This window comes from Urocitellus parryii, chromosome 8 (genome assembly GCF_045843805.1).
Source record: "Urocitellus parryii isolate mUroPar1 chromosome 8, mUroPar1.hap1, whole genome shotgun sequence".
Taxonomy (NCBI): Eukaryota; Metazoa; Chordata; class Mammalia; order Rodentia; family Sciuridae; genus Urocitellus; species Urocitellus parryii.
The window spans coordinates 33,940,853-33,957,745 of record NC_135538.1 but is presented as its reverse complement, the minus strand read 5'-3'; positions in this window follow the sequence as shown (position 1 = coordinate 33,957,745).

The window sequence follows — 16,893 nt, the reverse complement described above, 5'->3', positions numbered from 1 at the left end:
GGAAGGTAGAATAAGTGTTGTTCCCATCTTAAGATGGAGAAGGCAAGGATTTCACAAGAAATTGACAGAGCCTAGCACACGTCCTGGCAGAGTAGGTGCTGGATAAATGTCTGATGATAAAAACCCACAATAGAATTTTGTTTCTCTTGTACTTCCACTGTTCCTCCATTACTTTTGTGCATGAGATAACTTCAACTTATCAACTTAGAACTTATTAAACTTATTATCAGTGTATAGTGTTTCTCATAATGTTGTATTGCCTATTCATTATTTTATGCAGCTCCTTTTGGTAGTGGAGTAGACATTTGCCATTAAAATTGAGTCTTTGGATTGTCATTATAGAAACCCAGTTTTCATTCTGGTATTCTGCTTCCTTCTGGGAGCTCACAGGTTTACTGGGAAGCTGACAGTCTTTCACCCTCCCACTCTCCAGGCAGGGGTGAGTATTAAGAGTTGCCTTGAGCCAATTAGCACTTCTCGCTGCCCTGGCAACAGTGACTGGCTCAGGATCCAGTGTGAACCAAGTAAGATGGAAAACTTCGGGAAAGAATCATCCTTGCTCTTCCTCACTGTTCTAAAAAGGAATATGAGCAACCAAATAGAAAATGCAAGAGGCAAAACTTACCAAAATGGAGCCCCTCCAAGGAAGCAGATTGCAAAACAGACAAAAATGAACCAAATCTTGAGCCACCATTTTAAGCCTTGCCTAAAACCAACTTTCATCAGAGTTTTCAAACAAATAAGTCAATAAATGCCTTTATTCTTAAAATCAGCTTCTGCCACTTTCAACCAAAGGTCCTAACTTATAAAATGTAGGCAATGCTGTTCAATCTGAGAACCTACTGATAGTAAGGAAGCAGGAAAAAATCATTTATTAAGATTTTATGGATAATATAAACATAGTACAGTGTATTTATTCATTCAATGTATACAGTGAGCATCCCCAATACCATTGGTACATGGTTTTTACCATAAACATTTTGCAATTGATTTATTATTATATTTATTTTAGATTTATTTTCCTACCAGATTTCTACACATGATTATTTATTCATTTATTAACTCAATTGAACAAGTATTTTTGAATACTACCACATGCTACCCTTATATTTCTCAGTCTATTTCCCTCATGACCTGCAGAACTCATGTGTGGAAAAAAAACTGGTTAATAAAGTGAATTCTCATGGCCAGTCTGAATGATAAAAGCAAAACTGCACCACTTGCCCAATCCTTTTTATTATAAATTAGGACCCCAAAAAAGAAAAACAATCATATTATGTTAAATTTTCATATAATTTTGGGGACATAGTGGGGACTGAACCCCAGGAGTGCTTTTACCACTGAGTCACATCCCAGTTCCATTTTAATTTTAAAACAAGTTCTTGCTAAGTTGCTAAGGCTGTCCTCAGGCTTGCAGTCCTCTTGCTTCAAACTTCCAAATCACTGGGATTACAAGTGTGCACCAATGTGCCTGGCTACATTTTCATATAATTATCAACTCAGAGTGTTTGAATTTTATGTAATAAGAAACACAGCTCTGTATTTAAACATTTTAGCTCCTTATCATACAAGTATGTCCTGCAAAAATTGGAGTGTATTTAAACCTGACTTTAAAAGACATTAGTCCACACAATATTTGTCTTCATGGAACAAACAAATGATGCAACGATGATGAACTGCAGAAAATTAAATTCACCTTTGTTCATTAAAAAAAAATGGGGGTGGGGTTTAACCAGGAATTAAACTCAGGGGTACTTGGTCACCGATCCATATTTCCAGCCCTATTTTGTATTTTATTTAGAGACAAGGTCTCACTGAGTTGCTTAGTGCCTCACTTTTGCTGAGGCGGGCTTTGAACCCGCAATGTCCTGCCTCAGCCACCCGAGCTGCTGGAATTATAGGCATGTGCCACACACCTGGCTTCATTTTTGAATTTTTAAAAATTTATTGTTTTTAGACATATATGTCAGTAGAGTGGTTTTTGACATATTATACATACATAGAGTATAACTTCCCATTTTTGTGGTTGCACATGATGTGGAGTTCCACTGTCATGTATTCATATATGAACATAGGAAAATTATATCTGATTCATTCTACTGTCTTTTCTATTTCCATCTCCATTCCATTCATTCCTGTTTGGCTAATCTAGTGAATTTCTATTCTTCCTTGGCTCCTTTAATGTGTGTTAGCATCCACATATTAGAATATTTTGCCTTTGGTGTTTTTCACCTATGTTTATTTTAAACTGTTTATATATATTTGAAGAACAATATTTTGAAGCTACATTTGGAACTGAAATTCCTAAAGATTGAAAACTTCAGTTAGTTATTACTTTAGTAACTCTTCAAATTATGAGAACTACCTGCATAATGTCTTTTTATTATAATAGTTTGATCAGTCATTAATTTTAGGTACAATGCTCCTTAGAGCTGGGTATGCCTATAATCTCAGCTACTCAGGAAATTGAGACAGGAGGATGGCAAGTTCAAGCCCAGTTTGGGCAACTTAGTGAAACCCTGTTTCAAAATAAAAAATAAAAAGGTCTGAGGTTGTAACTCCATGATAAAGGACCCCTGGTTCAATCCCAATACTGCCCCCCCCCAAATGTTCATTACTATAGAGGCCTAGTTTCATCTGCTCAATTGCCAAATATATATTTCCATTTGAAAATTCTATCTTCAGTTCAAAGTCAACATCTCTAATACTTGAATTAATCTTCCTTTCTCTGTTGCATTCCCAACCTCTCAGTGCAACTTGACCACACCAAGTAAAATGCAGAACTACACATTGATTGTATCTAGTCTCTATTTTATTCAAACTCATTTGGTAAAAAGTAATATTTTATACCCATTTAAAATTAAGATCTTTTATTTCTAAAATGTAGTTGAACATTTTTTTCCACAGGTTTATTGGCCTTCTGCATTATGGTTTGGATCTGAAATTTCCTCTAAAAACTCATGTGATGAAAGCTTAGTCCCCATTGCAGCAGTTCTCAGAAGTAGAGTCTTGGGAGAATCACAGCCTCTGGGATGAGAGTCCCCTGCGTTTTTCCTTTGGTAGCAAAGCAATAAAATGTCTTTTTCCTTTTTCTCAACACGGTGTCCTCATTATTTGATTGGCCTAAGGGACAAGGATTGTGCTTTTGGTAACAAAATCAGCACCCCAGATGGGACCTGAGAGCAGCCCCTGCTCCAGCTTTCTTGGGCAGGCCTGGCTCTCCAAGGAATTCCACTTCCACGCTGAGAAGCAAAGTGGCTGGTGAATTTGTTGAGAGCCAATTGCAAGAGTTAGGGGCTGGGTGAGTTTGCCTTGATTTGAACTGGAGGAGCTATTCCTGTGAGTAAAGGGAAGGATTGAAGGATCCTCCCAGCAGCAGCCAAAGTTCCTTTTGCTTTGAGGAACGCCCACCTTCTCTTCCTGAATGGTAAAGGTTGCTCCATTATAATCCTCTTTTAGAAAAGGGAAACTGAACTCAGGAAAGTTGCAACACCCTTGGCCATCCAGTATGTTCCCTGAGCCTTGATTCCACACATCTGGTTCCTCTTCATGGGAACATCTGGTCCCTTATTGTGGGAACATCAATGGCTCCACTGGTGTGGGAGTCATGGTTAAGCAGGACTTGAAACCTAGAGATATTTACTACCTTCTAGTTTGCTTTAAATTCTCGTCTGTCTGTTGGCCTTAGGTTTGGGAATTTCCTCTGATTGTCTGCATTTTTGTGTGTAGGTATGTTTTTTTTTTGGGGGGGGGAGGGGGTTGTTTTTTGTATCTGTTACTCTTTAAGACATGGGCCATGCTGCATTGATCTGTTGATCTTATTGGTAATCTTTTTTTTTTTTTTTTTTTTTTTTGGTACCAGGGATTGAACCCAGGGTGCTTAACCACTGAGCCACACCCCCAGCCCACCAGTAATCACTTGAGCAGAGAGATATGGGCTGAATGGGCCACCTATAGGTATAAGCCTAAGAGAAAGATGGTTTACTATAATACAATCCCCTTGAATGTTTTTCCTGGATTATTATACAATCTTGAAATTGAAGTTGGTTTGTCAGGGGTGAAGTGTATGAGAGAGATTCTGTATATGCAGGCATTTTTGCAGGTGCATGATAAGGGATCTGAACCCTTAGGAACTAAGTTGAAGTTGCCAAAAGTCACTGCTTCTAGTGTGCAAGGATAGCAGGACACCAGAAAAAAAAAAAAAAAGGAGTTAAAAAGATTTAATAAGTCTAGTACTGGCACTCCCAGCACTGTTTCTCAGCCTGGCCCCAGGCAGCCACAGATAATCTCACTATGGGTCAAGGACATGAGCCCTAAGCTGGGGAAAAATCCCATAAAAGCTTCCTGGGCTGTAGAAAAATTGCCAAAGAAAACCTGACCTCTGCCCTACCTTCCAGCTCCCTTTGCCCATGGTGGGTGGAGGCTGCAGGCCACAAAGTATGTGGCAGTATATTCCAGCACTATCAGTTTATGACCTGGACAGGACACCCCATTTGGCCAGGGGATATTCACCACTGGAGCAAAGCAATTTTTTACTATAACAGTATCCCATCAAACTAAATGCATGGGGAGAATGGCGGAACATATAACTGCACCCCAAAAAGAAAAAGACAGAAACTAAGGCCAACCTGTGTTTTGTAGGCAGCCTCTTCAAAGGGATCATCAAGAAAGCCTAAAGAAAAGAATGAAAAGGGCCTCCTCCATTGCATATCAATATGCCTAGTGTAGGGAAAACGTCCAAAAGGAGCCTGTAGGTACAACTGACAGTGGGGAACTCACTGAAAGTTGATGGCATTGTGATAATGATGAAGGAGACAGGTCAGGCTCAAAAGTAACTTGTGCTTCAACTCCTTGAAAAAATATTGAGAGCTGGGCAGGTAGCACACACCTGTAATCCTAGTGGCTGAAGAGGCTGAGGCAGGAGGATCAAGAGTTCAAAGCTAACCTCAGTAAAAGTGAGGTACTAAGCAACTCAGTGAGACCCTAAATAAAATAAAATACAAAATAGGGCTGGGGGCTGGGAATATGGCTCTATGGTTGAGTGCCCCTGAGTTCAATTCCCAGTAACCCCCCCACACACACACACACAAAAAAAAAAATATTAAGGCTTAGTTTTTGTATAGGCTGGTTTGTCCAACCCTATCCTGAGATAAAATTTGTTGAATAAATTAAATGCACAGATAACATTCATAAGGATTCTTTCAGAATATGAATTTAAGAAAAGGATCTGAAACTAGAAAAGATAAAAGAAAGTTATAGATATGGAAATATACATTAGTATAAAACATTAGAAAGTAAAAATATATTTCTGGATAAGAAAGTATTTTATCTGGCAAAGTAATATTATTGTTTAAGTCAAAGATGAAAGAGAAGACAAAACTGAGAATGTGAACAAGTTGTGAATGTCTGAGTCACAGAAGTTTTAAGGAAGGTAAATCTCAAAAAGTTTGTGTTCGTGATTAAATTTGCTATAATTAGCACAGTCAGTCAAAGTTATTTGAACTTTAATGTACTGATATGAAACAAGGTCTGAGACATTGATCTGCTTTCATCTCTCAAGATAATTTTCTTGTATCTGTTAGGTTTTATTACTTAGGGAAACTAAGTCTTAACAGAGTTAGGGTTTGTACCTGTTTTAAAGTCTTTTAAATGATTACTTTGTAACTGATTAAACAACTATTATTTTAGATTATAATGATATAGTTGACACCATAAATATATATGACTAAATATAAGTATTCATCTGAGAACTATATCTATCTGAGCTTTTTCTAAGTGTTATGTGAAAATCTATAAAATGAAAGTTCATCTAGATTTACTGGTAAGGTACAATAAGTTCTCTCCTTTATACATTATATCTGACACAGAAGGGCCGTACTGTCATTTAAAGACCTGTCTTGTATCTGCTTGCTTGACTAAGTTTATTTCTGACATTAACATTGTTTCCTAAATGTATAAGAGATTTAAGGCTCTCTTTGGATTTTGTTAACCCTTGCAGATCTGTGATTATTGTTACCATTAATTACACTTTGGATTCTAAATTTTACTTTAAAAGTTCAACTTAGTTAGATGTAAAGCTTAGGGGAGCATATTACCAAGTTGGTGTTCTCCAAACTAAAATTATCTATAGCAATAGTCTCCTTCGGATTTATATAGAAATAACAACTTTGGTTGTCATTTATTCATGTCATTTGATGTTTTATACCTATATAAAATAATATGTTGTTAATAGTTATATAACAATATAATATTGTTATGTAACAATTTTGTGTTACTCTTCACACTGGAATAGGAATTTAAATGTATTTTTGGAAGGTAATAACAAAAGCCTGAACTTTCTAAAGATGACATTGTAAAACATGAAAGCATTTTGCCATTTTTTCCACAAAAATAAAGTTAAAAGCTATCTTAGCCTTTGTTTGATTCATGTTTCAGATGTAATATTGTATTGTGTTATTTGTCAAGAGCATTGCCTTACCCGAGATAAGGCTCTGCCCCTCACCTTACTCCATGTTAGAAATGGCTCCCAAATAGTCTAGACTTCAGCTCATGTAGAGTTGTGTTCAAAAGATTGCTTTTTGTTGTAAAGAATACTGTGATCTCAAAATAAACAAGGGATATCATGTATAACTAAGTGAAGATTTAAAAGTATAAAAACCATTTTCTTAGTTCATAGCTATTACACAAATTAATTTTTTTCTCTGTTAATTTCATTTGGTATGTTCCTTGTAAACTTTGTAACTGTTGCCTATTACTGTTTTGCAGAGTTACTGCATCTAATAAAACAAATTGAGTTAATTTGAGATAATATGCCATCACCTATAGGACAGATAATATATAATGCTTTCAGTAGTAATATTAACCTCAATTCAATGAAGAAGGTGATTCTAAGATTATAGATATTGAAGTTATAACCTGTTACTACCACTTTAAGACTGGTGAAACTGGCTTGCTGGGTATTTAAAACCAAAAAGTTGGAGACCAAAGTCAAGGAAGTAAAAGGGCCAAGGAAAAAGCAGCCAACATTTTGACCCTTGCTCTATAAGGTCAGCCAAGACCCAGAGAATTTCAGGACTCCTCTCTAGGCCTTGCTACTCTGGTGAGTTACCTTATTTGCTGGTCAGGGAGATCAAGAGGATCTTAGAGAACAGGAAGCCAAACTGTGTAGATTCTGCAAAGAGGAGGGTCATTTGAGAGAAGAATATCCCTGATGCTTCCAAGAGAAGCATGTCAGCAAAACCTTGACCCAACCTAGCAGATGGCACCACTATTAAAGGAAAGCTAAAAAGGCCAGGAGGCTTCACACATATCCCCAAGAGTAATCTCTAAGGAATCTTAGCTGACTCTTATGAATAGATAGGAGGCTGCAGATATAGCTCAGTGGTAGAACAATTGCTTAGCATATGCAAGGCCCTGGGTTCAATCCCAGCACTATAAAAAAAAAAATGTAGATAAGAGTAAGGTCAATTTTGAGCAACTTGGTCTTAAAGACCTGGAAGGAAAGTATAGCCTAAAGAGTCCTACACTGGACATTTAAAAGGGAAGTTTAATGTAACTTAAGATATAACCTTGTGTCAACCCTACCAAAAGTAAGTAAAACTGGAGGCTTATAAAGGAAGGATTCTTGTGTGGGAGTGCCTAGTAATGATCACAAAGGACTCCAGGCACAAGTTTATCCTGAGTTAATTTGAGCCTGATCTCATAGACCTACAAATCTTCCTAACCTCCTACATTGATAAACTTAATCTGTTTTTCACTGATATAATAAGTTATTGTCTTCATGGTTTTCAGAGACTGGCTGAAATATTAATTTTTTTGTGCTAATTGTTTGTAAAAAAGTAATGCTTTGCTATCTTGTTTATTACTGTCTTAGATGATCCCTGCCCTATGTATGTGTTGTCTAGTCACTGCCATCTGTCACTGTGGACCTCTGGACTGCTCTGATGCTGAATGTCCTCAACTGTCCATACCCCACCCGATAGAGAACAACAACTTTGAGTTACTTACCCAAAGAACTTTGGGTTACTTCCCTATTTTACCTTCTTTCAGCAGGAAGCAGCTTGAAGATGTTGGCACCCATTTTTCCACAGAAATGGAATGTAGAAATTGGCAGTGGGAAATGTAACAGGGGTCCCCTTGATGCTCTGAATATAGCCCTTGCTTGTCTACGACCACATCACCCTGAACGCACACAATCTCATCTTAATATAGCCTTTGCTGCTCTAACACTACAACTTATTTTTTAATAAAATATTTATGATTTTTATTAGAGCATTATAGTTATACACAGTAGTTGGGTTCATCTCAACAAATCCGTACATGTATGGAATTCAATTTCAGTTCACATTTCTCATCTTTTCTCTCCCCTCCTCCCTTCCCCCATTCTCCTTCCTCTACTCTGCTGATATTCATTTCACTCATTTATTTAGTTTTGATTTGTTCTTTCTACTTATACATCAAGGTAAAATCTCCTGACTGCAACTTATTTTTAAAATGGACATGTTTCTTTCTCTTTCTCTCTCCTCACTCCTCCCTAATCTCTCCCCTCCCTAATCTCAGGGTGAACAGAATAACTTTTCTTCCCCATTTTAGGTAGATTCAACAGTTCCTGAGTACATGCCTACCATAGGAACAAAATAATCCAGACTTTGGGGATGGTACCAGAAGATCTTAGAAATGACTATCTCCCAAATTAACAAGTAAATTACAACTCCAACAGAGAGCCTTTGAATCACCTCTTTAAAAGCTCCCTGTATCTGCTGATGCACAGAATAACAGACTTTGGGACAGGAGTCCCCTGTATTTCTCCTTTGCTAGCAAACCAATAATTTTTTTCTTTTTCCTAAAAGAGAGAGAGAGGCCTTGAGAAAGTGGATGGATCATGGGTGCTCTGATCTCATTGATGGATTAATCCATTAATGGATTCATAACTCACAGGACTATTGAGGGGGGGGAAAATTTCAGGAGGCAGGGAATAGTTAGAGGAAGTAGGTCACTGTGGGCATGGCTTTGAAGGACACTTTTTTTTCTTTGTTTCTCTCTCTCTCTCTCTTCCTGGTTGGCATAAGGTAAACAGCTTTGTACCACCATCTACTCCCTGTCGTGATGTTTTACCTCACCACAGCCCAGAAACAATATAGCCAGCCAACTATGGATTGAACATTCTGAAACCATGAGCCAAAATAAATCTTTCCTTCTTTAAGTTTATTTTCTCAGATATTTTGTCACAACAACAACAACAACAAAAGGCTAACATACTCTGTATGTATCCTTTATTTCTTTTCTTTTGCTGTACTGGAGATCAAACCCAGGGCCTTGAACATACTAGGCAAGCCCTCTACCACTGAGCTATACCCCATATATTAGCCTTATTTGTCTTTTATTTTTCTGGCTTACAGACTTTGTTTATTTGCCTTTTGGATTGTTTATATTTTCATATATATATATATCAGTATTTTCTTTTTTCAGGATACTATTCCTTTGTATGTTATATAAATTGCAAATAAATTCACATTGTATGGCTGTCTTTTAATTTTGTTTACATCTTTGTTCTTTTTGGCTTCATACCTCCTTCTTATTATAAAACATTGTCCTTTTTTTCAAATTTAGACTTTTATACAATTTTAAACTTTTTATGACATAAGGAAGAATCCTAATTTATTTTTTTCATGTGAAAGTCATTTATTGAATTATATGTTTTTTCTCTACCAATTTATGTTGCTTCTAACACTGTTTCAGAACCTCGTTGGGATTTTGCACACTTTACTCTCTTCAATTGATCTATTTATTTGTTTCAGAATGCAATATCACATTGTTTTAGTTCTATAGCTTAGGATGGTGGAATGTGACGTACATCATTATCCAAGTACATGTATGAAGACACGAATTGGTGTGAAATACTTTATATACAACCAGAGATATGAAAAATTGTGCTGTATACATGTAATAAGAGTTGTAATGCATTCCACTGTCATTTATTTTTAAAGAATCAATTTAAAAATTTAAAAAATAAAAAAAATAAATAAGATGGAGGGAACTGTTCTATATTAATCTTCAGTTATATTTACCTTGTGTTGAAAATAATTAAAGATTAAGCTTTTGTTAAAAAAAATTCTATAGCTTAACACTAATTTTGATTTTTGGTAAAGCAATTTCTTTCCTAGTACTTCCTTTCAAACTTATCTGGGCTATTCTTGGAATAGCTACTCTTTTATATGAATTCTACCCTTGAATTTCTGAGTCTGGCTAATTTCATTTAGCATGATATTCTCCAGTTCTAACCCTTTACCAGAAAATGCCATAATTTTATCTTTCTATGACTGAGTAAAACTCCATTGTGTATATATATCATATTTTCTTAATCCATTCATCTATTAACAAACATCTGGGCTGGATCCATAATTTGTCTATTGTAAATTGTGCTGCTATAGATATCGATGTTCCTATATCATTATTCTATGCTGATTTTTGTTCTTTTGAATGAATCGTGAGGAGTGGGATATCTGAGTCATATGGTGGTTCCATTCCTAGTTTTTTAAGGACTCTCCATATCTCCAGAGTGGTGGTACTGATTTGCAGTCACAACAATAATGTACGAGTGAACCTTTTCTTCTCTTGAGAAAAGTCCATATAGTTCTTATGCCCATGTATTGACTGGACTGTTTGTTTTTCTGGTGTTAAGTTTTTTGAGTTCTTTATATATTCTGGATATTAACCCCCTGTCAGAGGGGCAGCTGGTATTCTGTGGTCTCTCTCTTCATGCTCCTTGTTGTTTCCTTTGCCATGGAGAAGCTCCATAATTTGATGTCTCTCATGCTCAGTGAAACGAGCCAGACGCAGAAAATCAAGAGTCAAATGTTTTCTCTCAAATGTGGAAGTTAGAGCAAAAGAAGAGAGAGAAAGCAGTGGGTGAGGGAGGATCAGATAACCATAAATACACAGGGAAGAAGTATATTCTTCTCCACTGAGACAAGAAGAATGAGAGGGAGAGAGGGAGGATGCAAAAGGAAGAGAAATATGGAATGAATCTAATAAAATCATATTTGTATGTATATATCAATGTATCAAAGGGAATTTCACCTTTATGTATACATAGAAGTATCAAGCAAAGATGAACAAATAAATGAGCCAAAGGCTGACCACTAGCATTGAGGGAAGAGAACACGGGGTAGGAGGGGGAGGAATAGGAGGTAAATGGGGATTGAAATAAAATTCCTTGCATTTATGATTTTGTACCAATGAACCCAACTACTATGTATAACTATAATGCTGTAATAAAAATTATAATTGATGTTTCTTAATTTCTATGAAGAAAATCAGTTTTTTCCTTTAATCTGATATATGGTAATTTACACTGATAGATTGTCAAGTACTTAACTTTAAAAAAAATGGGGGATTGAACTCAGGGCATTTTACCATTGAGCTTCATCCCCGTCCTTTTTAAAATTATTATTAAATTTTGAGACAGGGTCTCATTAAGTTGCTGAGGGTCTATGTTTCTGAGACTGGCCTTGAACCTGCTACCTCCTGCCTCAGTCTCTGGATTCAATGGGATTACAGATGTGTGTCACCACTCCTGGCTCAAGTGCTGAAATTTTGTAGACATCCCTTTTGTGCTGCTAGATAATGGATACTGGATACTTTATAAAGAAAAAAGATTTGTTCAGCTCACAGTTCCAGGATTCAAGAGCACAGCACTGGTATCTACTTGGTTCTGGTAAGAATCTCATATGTGGTAGATGGTATCACACTAAGATGTATGTGTGTGTGTGTGTGTGTGTGTGTGTGAGAGAGAGAGAGAGAGAGAGAGAGAGAGAAGAGAGGCGGGGGCAGGAGGCAAGTGGAACTGGTGAAAAAAGGATTCTCAGAGGAGGTGTCAAACTCTTTACAACAACCCATTCTCTCAGGAACTCATCAAGTCCTGAGACTGCCATTAATCCTTTACTAGGGTGGTACCTGGTAACCTAACCATCTTCCACTAGGCCCAGCTTCTGAAAGTTGTGTGCCAAAGCTGGGGACCAAGCTTCTTACACATGAACCTTTTGAGGGACACACACAAACCACATGCAAACCATAGTAACCCTCCTTACATTCTTGGAATAAACTTTATGGAGACGAGTTAATATCTTTAAAAAGGCACAATTGGGGTTAATTTTATAGTACTTATTTTGATATTCAAATATATAAGAGAGATCAATCTGCTATTTTTCTCTTTTATCGTATGTGTGCAGTGTTGGTATCAATGTTATGCAAAACTTGAAAACTAATTGGTTTCTTTTTTCTTTCTCTATTTTCTAATACAGTTGATCTATGAAAGGAATTGTCTGACCTTTGATGGCTTGATACAATTTACAGTTCAGGCTGTTAAGCTTTTTTCACTTTATTTATTTATTTAGCTGTGCATGGCAATAGAATCTATTTTGATATAATTAATTATGCAAGCCTGGAATATATGTTATCTAGTTACAGTTCCATTCTTAGGACTGTACATGAAGGTGAGATTTCACTGTGTTGTTTTTGTATATGTACATGGGAAAATTATGTCAGATTCATTCCACTGACTTTACTTTGCAGACTGATATACTTTTATTTTGATTTTTTTATATATTACTTTTAGAAAACAGACTTTTTATTTTTATTACCAAGTTCAGTTTATTTAATAATTATTGATTTATTTAGGTTTGCTTATTTATCTTCTAATTTGTGTTCTTAAAATTATTCATTTTATCAAGTTCTCAATTTTAATTATATAATTCCTAAAATCCTCTATTCTGTCTGAATTATTTTTGTCTTTTTATTCTTTTTTTATTGGTTGTTCAAAACATTACAAAGCTCATGACATATCATCTTTCATACATTTGATTCAAGTGAGTTATGAACTCCCATTTTTACCCCAAATACAAATTGCAGAATCACATCAGTTACACATTCACAATTTTTACATAATGCCATATTATTGACTATTGTATTCTGCTGCCTTTCCTATCCCCTACTATCCCCCCTCCCCTCCCCTCCCCTCCCGTCTTCCGACTCTACCCCATCTGCTATTGTTCAATTCTCTCCTTTGTTTCCCCGCCCCTTTCCCCTCACAACTTCTTATATGTAATTTTGTGTAACATTGAGGGTCTCCTACCATTTACATATGCTTTCCCTTCTCTCTCCCTTTCTCTCCCCCCACTCGTCTCTGTTTAATGTTAATCTTTTCCTCATGCTCTTCCTCCCTGTTCTGTTCCTAGTTGCTCTCTTTATATGAAAGAAGACATTTGGCATTTGTTTTTTAAGGATTGGCTAGCTTTGCTTAGCATAATCTGTTCTAATGCCATCCATTTCCCTGCAAATTCTATGATTTTGTCATTTTTTAGTGCTGCATAATACTCCATTGTGTATAGATGCCACATTTTTTTTATCCATTCATCTATTGAAGGGCATCTAGGTTGGTTCCACAGTCTAGCTATTGTGAATTGTGCCGCTATGATCGTTGATGTGGCAGTATCCCTATAGTACGCTCTTTTAAGATCCTCAGGGAATAGTCCGAAAAAGGGCGATAGCTGGGTCAAATGGTGGATCCATTCCCACCTTTCCCAGGAATCTCCATACTGCTTTCCAAATTGGCCTCACCAATTTGCAGTCCCACCAGCAATGTACAAGTGTACCCTTTTCCCCACATCCTCGCCAGCACTTATTGTTGTTTGACTTCATAATGGCTGCCAATCTTACTGGAGTGAGATGGTATCTTAGGGTGGTTTTGATTTGCATTTCACTGATTGCTAGAGATGGTGAGCATTTTTCCATGTACTTGTTGATTGATTGTATGTCCTCCTCTGTGAAGTGTCTGTTCAGGTCCTTGGCCCATTTGTTGATTGGGTTATTTGTTATCTTATTGTTTAATTTTTTGAGTTCTTTGTATATTCTGGATATTAGGGCTCTATCTGAAGTGTGAGGGGTAAAAATTTGTTCCCAGGATGTAGGCTCTCTATTTACTTCTCTTATTGTTTCTCTTGCTGAGAAAAAACTTTTTAGTTTAAGTAAGTCCCATTTGTTTGTTCTTGTTATTAACTCTTGGGCTATGGGCGTCCTATTAAGGAATTTGGAGCCCGACCCCACAGTATATAGATTGTAGCCAACTTTTTCTTCTATCAGACGCAGTGTCTCCGATTTGATATCTAGGTCCATGATCCATTTTGAGTTAACTTTTGTGCATGGCGAGAGAAAGGGATTCAGTTTCATTTTGTTGCATGTGGATTTCCAATTTTCCCAGCACCATTTGTTGAAGATGCTATCCTTCCTCCATTGCATTCTTTTAGCCCCTTTGTCAAAAATAAGATAGTTGTAATTTTGTGGATTGGTCTCTGTGTCCTCTATTCTGTACCATTGGTCTACCTGCCTGTTTTGGTACCAGTACCACGCTGTTTTTGTTACTATTTCTCTGTAGTACAGTTTAAACTCTGGTATCGCTATACCTCCAGATTCACACTTCCTGCTTAGAATTGCTTTTGCAATTCTGGGTCTTTTGTTTTTCCATATGAATTTCATGATTGCTTTATCTATTTCTACAAGAAATGCTGTTGGGATTTTGATTGGCATCGCATTAAACCTGTAGAGAACTTTGGGTAATATCGCCATTTTGATGATGTTAGTTCTGCCTATCCATGAACAGGGTACATTTTTCCATCTTCTAAGATCTTCTTCTATCTCTCTCTTTAGGGTTCTGTAGTTTTCATTGTATAAATCTTTCACCTCTTTTGTTAGGTTGATTCCCAAGTATCTTATTTTCTTTGAGGATATTGTGAATGGAGTGGTTTTCCTCATTTCCATTTCAGAAGTTTTGTTGCTGATATACAGGAATGCCTTTGATATATGCTTGTTGATTTTATATCCTGCCACTTTGCTGAATTCATTTATTCACTCTAGCAGTTTCTTTGTAGACCCTTTTGGGTCTGTTAAGTATATTATCATGTCATTCGCAAATAGCGATAATTTAAGTTCTTCTTTTCCTATTTTTATGCCTTCAATTTCTTTTGTCTTTCTAATTGCTCTGGCTAGTATTTCAAGAACTAAATTTAATAGAAGTGGTGATAGAGGGCATCCCTGTCTTGTTCCAGATTTTAGAGGGAATACCTTCAGTTTTTCTCCATTTAGGATGATGCTAGCCTGAGGTTTAGCATATATAGCTTTTACCATGTTGAGGTAAGTTCCTGTTATCCCTAGTTTTTCTAGTGTTTTGAACATGAAGGGATGCTGTACTTTGTCAAGTGCTTTTTCTGCGTCTATCGAGATGATCATATGGTTCTTGAATTTAAGTCTATTGATGTTGTGGATTACATTTATTGATTTCTGTATATTGAACCAGCCTTGCATCCCAGGGATGAAGCCTACTTGATCATGATGCACAATTTTTTTGATATGCTTTTGTATTTGATTCACCAGGATTTTATTGAGAATTTTTGCATCCAAGTTCATTAGAGATATTGGTCTGTAGTTTTCTTTCTTTGAAGTGTCTTGTCTGGTTTCCGGATCAGGGTGATGTTGGCCTCATAGAATGAATTTGGAAGAACTCCTTCTTTTTCTATTTCTTAAAATAGCTTGAAAAGTATCTGTATTAATTCTTCTTTGAAGGTTTTGTAGAACTCTGCTGTACACTCATCTGGCCCAGGACTTTTCTTGGTTGGTAGTCTTTTGATGGCTTCTTCTATTTCTTCCTTTGTTATTGGTCTGTTTAAATTTTGTGTGTCTTCCTGACTCAATCTGGGCAGATCGTATGACTTAAGAAACTTATCAATATCTTCATTATCTTCTATTTTATTGGAATATAGGGTTTCAAAATACTTTCTAATTATCTTCTGTATTTCTGTAGTGTCTGTTGTGACATTGCCTTTTTCATCCCGTATGTTAGTAATTTGAGTTCTCTCTCTTCTTCTCTTCATTAGCATGGCTAAGAGCCTGTCGATCTTATTTATTTTTTCAAAGAACCAACTTTTAGTTTTTCCAATTTTTTCAATGGTGTTTTTGTTTCAATTTTGTTGATTTTTGCTCTAATTTTAATTATTTCTTGTCTTCTACTACATTTGCTGTTGTTTTGCTCTTCCTTTTCTAGGTTTTTGAGGTGTAGTGTGAGTTCATTTATTTGTTGTTTTTTTTCTTTTTTTGAGGAAAGAACTCCAAGAAATGAATTTCCCTCTTAAAACTGCTTTCATTGTGTCCCATAGATTCCGGTATGTTGTGTCTGTATTGTCATTTGTCTCTAAGAATTTTTTATCTCCTCCTTTATGTCTTCTGTAACACATTGATTTTTCCTTCCTTCTTTAATCACTGATTTCCAGTTTCATTCCATTATTATCAGATATGGTGCATGGTATTATCTCTGCACCTTTATATTTACTGAGAGTCGCCCTATGGCATAATATATGGTCTATCTTTGAGTAGGATCCATGTGCTGCTGAGAAGAAGGTGTATCCACTTGATGATGGTTGATATATTCTATATATGTGGGTTAAGTCTAGGTTATTGATTGCGTTATTGGGTTTTATAGTTTCTTTGTTCAGCTTTTGTCTAGAGGATCTGTTCAATGGTGAGAGCGGTGTGTTGAAGTCCCCCATAATTATTGTGTTGTGGTCTATTTGACTCTTGAACTTGAGGAGAGTTTGTTTTATGAACGTTGCAGCACCATTATTTGGTGCATACAAATTGATAATTGTTATGTCTTGATGGTGGATGGTTCCTTTTAACAGTATATAGTGTCCTTCTTTATCCCTTTTGATTAACTTAGATTTGAAGTTGATTTTATTCGATATGAGTATGGCCACTCCTGCTTCCTTCTGAGAGCCATGTGAGTGGTATGATTTTTCCCAACCTTTCACCTTCAGCCTGTGTATGTCTTTTCCTATCATATGAGTC